Source organism: Eschscholzia californica, unplaced genomic scaffold (assembly GCF_041429995.1).
Source record: "Eschscholzia californica isolate CP2 unplaced genomic scaffold, dmEscCali1.0.p SCAF_2, whole genome shotgun sequence".
Lineage (NCBI taxonomy): Eukaryota > Viridiplantae > Streptophyta > Magnoliopsida > Ranunculales > Papaveraceae > Eschscholzia > Eschscholzia californica.
The window spans coordinates 27131706-27136339 of NW_028238309.1; the positions used below are offsets into that span (position 1 = coordinate 27131706).

The following is a 4634-nucleotide window of genomic DNA, read 5'->3' on the forward strand; positions in this document are numbered from 1 at the left end:
CGTAGCGAGTCAAGAGAAAAATCGTGTGTGACAAACTTTTCTCTACTGTCACTTATACCCAACTATTCATAGTTGTGACACAATTTTCCACTGTCACTTATATCCATCTGTGACGCAATTCTGTTGTCATCTTTTCTAGTTCGATTTGTGACACTAAAAATAGATTAATTTCATCTAATTTTCTTTCCGGATATACCCGTGATATTTCCAAAGTCATACTTTGTTTATGATGATTTTATTTCTCTACCAAAATTTTGGACTTTCCCTTCAACGGAGAAAGAATTCCTATTTTGGATTTTAATTCCGGAATTCAACCGCGAAATTTTCATAATCATATATTTCTTATGATTATTTTCTTTCTTACCAATTATATCTTGGACATTTCCTACCACGAATAGAATATATCTATTCTGACCTTTATTTCCGGATTCTCCCGTGACAATTTCTAACTCATACTTTGTTTATGATGACTTGTCTTTTCCACCAAATTACATTTTGGAATATTTCTTTACCGAATAGAATATCTATTCAACGAATATAATATCTCTATTTTTCGGGACTTATATCCGTGATCTTGCATTTATTTGGCAATGAATTTCATGTGGACCATAGTTTTAGTTGTTACTTATCCAATAATTTTTGGCATTCCGACAATGATTTTTTGTCGATTTCCAACAATATTATTTTGTTGACACTCATTAGACAATGTTTAACTTATCAATTTTATACAAAACAATTTTATTTTGTTGGGACTCATTAAGTTAAATACTTGATATTCTTATACGACAATTACCTTCTTGTCGACATTGGTTATCACAACTTTTTGTTGTCGACATTTTCTTTCACAACAATGACCAAATTTACATACATGGCAACAATACATGTAATTTCGTTGTCATTGATTATCGTTCAATCTTTGACCGTATTTACCAACCTTTTGGTTTTGACTTAATCATCGTTTAATCATCTTCCAGCGCATCCACAATCTAAGAGTTGCAAGAAGACGAATACGACGAATCAAGAAGTATTTCTTTTTTCTCACTCCAAGTCGAACACTTCAAAATTTACGTGCTCCAACTTGCGGGGGAGTAATAGGATACGTTACATAAGACGGATCGAAAATAGGAGATTCGGCGGTCAAGATAAGTTGCAGAAATAATATACGTGTGTAACACGTGTATGTACGTGACGGATTGAGAAGACGAGATCTGACGATCAAGAAGAATTCAGAATATTGAAGATATATTGAAGATACGTGAAGATTTAGTTTCTTATAATCAGAATATCTCTTGTAACTATCTAATGGTAATATTAGATATATTTTGTATTATTTCCTAGTTTAGTAATCAGAAACTAGGAAACCCTAAACCCTAAGTCATCTATAAATAGGAGAGGGTTCTAGGAATCAAACTCATCGAGTTATGTTTGACCAATGTAACCGATCAAACCCACATATAATTATATGTGGTGAATTATAATAAAGAAGTTGTTCTCCGTGGATGTAGGTTTTGAGTATCCGACCGAACCACGTTAAATTATCGTGTCTTTTACTTCATGTTAATATCTCCGATTATTTATATAATCGTGAATTTAACAGATCTAAGCATGGCTTTTGTGGAATTTTGGTAAGTAAAATCCTATTTCTCTCTCTATACAAAATTTTAGCTATGTTTGATTTTAATGGAGTCTTGTTACTTCGAATTTGTAGGAGATTGGGTGGAATAGATGAAATTATGAAGAAGCAACTCAACACCATCTAAATCAAGGTAGTATTCATGTTTGATTAGCATATTCTTAAATTCTAGGGTTTGGGGTTTATGGAATTTAGGAATTTCCATGATTCATGTAACTCTAGGGTTTATATGGTTGGGCATTAAGCAACTTTGGTATAAAAGTAACTTTAGAGAGATTATGTGATATAGTTTATCGATCGAACGACGACTTGAGGGACTGAATACAGCCTACTGTCCGAGCCATTCTGGGATTGATATATTGCTCTTACGGACTTTCTTAAAACACGAAAGTCATAGCTTAGGTTGTTAGCTTTCCGAAAAGGTATGTTACAAGTTATTTCGATCTCGGACGAGAGAGTTACGACTGTTATAGTGCGCAGCGCGCTGTTAGGAAATAAAGATTCGCTGTTGTTTGTATTTTGCTATTTTGAGGACCGTACACTTTAAGTTTGACCGAGATACTAAGTAATGAAATGTTAAAAATTGAATTAGCTTTCAATCTATTTATGATATGACCGAAACCGATCAGAGTTAAAATGGGAATGAAGCTAAGACGTGATAGAGTCACTCAGGTTCTTCCGACGTTAATGTGAGTCAAGTCTTATTTGTATTTCTTTTTCTTATGGATCTTTCGGAGTTATTTGTGTTATGTTAAGATTATTCTCGAAGAATCTCAGGTTTATCTTTGTCTAGGGTATCGGAAGGAAAGCCGAAATGAGTTGGGGGCGAGATGCTCGAAGCAAAGCGGATGAGGACGGAGTCCTGAATCGCTAGGTAGGGGATACCTCTTGTTTTCTTTTATACTATTGTCTAGATTCATGCTAGAAGTAGGAGATATGCATGCATCATTATGCGTAGATGGTAGGTGATCATATATGCATGATTTAAACCCTTGATTTGAATGAAAGTTGTATAGTTGGTTTGGATTATTGATTATTGATGGGTTAACGATTTAGACTCTTATTTCGATGAGCTTTGTATCGTGAATTCTTGATGCGATGGTTTTATATATGCAACCATGTTTTACGAATGATTTCTACAGAAATTGTTTTTGAAACGGATTGTGATAATCGATGTTTTGAAAACATATTGATTTCGTAGGTTGTATGTGATTGGTGAAGTGAGCTGAGACGAGTCATGAGGGTATTGGCAGTTGTAGTGCTCCACTCGCTGGCGAGGATTCTCGTTTAGGTTGGACTCTCGGGCTCAGGGATTTTTTACCCTTGACCGCTCGATTGGACTGTAAGCCTGTTTGTTCTTATCCTCGGGGCTCAGAGGCTGTACACTTCGGACCGCCCGACTGGTTTGGTGATTAGGATCCCTCTGCACGTTATGATATGACTCTTGGTTGTGCCACTTCTGTAATGATAAGAGAAATAATGTTTTAAAAAACCTATCTCAGTTGAGGGTGTAACGGGCGAGTTCCGAATCTGCTGAGATTGTGGGTGAAGGACGTTTTCACAAGAAAAGAGTGTGATTTCGATTGTTGACACAATAAATGCTTTTCCCAAACCAGAAGAAATAGTTGCATGCTAGGGTACCGATGAGAATATGCTTTTTGTCCCAACACGAATACTGGAGGGACGACCCGAGTATTCGACTCCGGTGAAGCTAAAACATATCTAGTTAAGCTAGGTGTATATATTTATTACGAGGTTAGCTTTTCAATGACTGTGGAGTCGCCTAGTGGGAGAAGGGCTTACCTACCTAGGGGTAAGCCACTTTCTCGAGAGAATTTGAGTAACTTGGTTAGTGCCGGAATGGGACGGTACTAGCCAAAGTACTATAGAATTCTCTGGGTAACTCTCTGTTAATTGAGAGGCATACCAAGGGTGGGCAGTTAAGTTTGCTATTGTATGCTAGTATTAGGATTGATATATATATATATTTATATGTGTGCATGTTTTACTCGAGAAATGGTTTTATCGTAGTTTTATTTTGGGGCTCCTCTACTAGTTAACTCGTGTCGGTGAGTTACTGACCCCCTACCAGTGTGTTAGTATGCAGGTTTCTAGTTAGAATCATCTGCAGCAATAGGGTTAGCAGATGAATTGCAGGGGTTGTGGCGTGGTGCCACTTTGGTGTTATTTCCTTTCACTTCGGTTTCGATTTATCTTCGAAGTTATACTTTTATACACTGAACACCTTATAATGTAAATATATATGTATCACATAGGTTGTGCAGGGATGTAAGGTTGTGTGCAGGTTGAGTTAACCTAGTTTTGGTGGTTCAGCTTGGAACCAGAGTTTTTAGTTGAGTTATGTCTTATGTTTAGCTTCCGTTATGTATGTGTATGCGAATGTATGGTTTGCATTACAGGTTACCGATACGACCGGTTCGATTTACAGAGGAGGTGTTGCCGGATTTTCGGCTCGTCTGTGAATTGCCGGGGTGTGGTCGTTATGGACGGGTAGAAAGTCACACTGTTAGAGAGATCGTTAAGTGGGCACCAGCAACTAGGATTCGAGCCTTCAAATTGACGGGTTGACGGGCAGAAGGTCGGTTCTGGTAGTCGGGTCGATGGGTAGGCAAACGTCCGAGTAGAAAGCGGCTACTGGTAGACCAATGTCTGGGTCGGAAACGGGTACGGGTGGACCAACGTCTAGGTAGGAAAGGAGTACTGGCGACCTGTAGACCTGCACAAGAAAAACAGAACCGTGAAGTCCAAGGGCACCGGAGATGGTGTCGGCCAAGGACCCTCCGACGGTCAACTCAGTAAAAGTTCGATAAAGTAAAGTAAATAAACCGAAGATAGAGTTACTAATGATAGTAGAGTCGTTGTAGCGTCAGAGGTGGCGCGACTCGTAGAGTGGTCGGAGCTCGATTCTACGGAATGATGAGTCGGGATAGCTTCTGGACTACTTGGACGACAGAGTAGGTCTCTGGTTAGGCAGAGTAGG

At 38.3% G+C, this 4634-nt stretch overlaps 1 long non-coding RNA gene across 2 annotated transcripts; it reads left to right on the top strand.

Moving 5' to 3' along the window:
• The first annotated feature begins 1589 nt into the window (after window positions 1-1589).
• On the top strand, window positions 1590-3774 carry LOC147557193 (uncharacterized). Of its 2 annotated transcripts, XR_015235100.1 has the most exons (4): window positions 1590-1625; window positions 1709-1766; window positions 2427-2507; window positions 3726-3774. It is a non-coding gene; the product is annotated as an uncharacterized LOC147557193 (long non-coding RNA). The 2 variants fall into 2 exon arrangements; XR_015235099.1 differs by lacking the exon at window positions 3726-3774 and having other exon boundaries at window positions 2427-2625.
• Window positions 3775-4634: the final 860 nt, after the last annotated feature.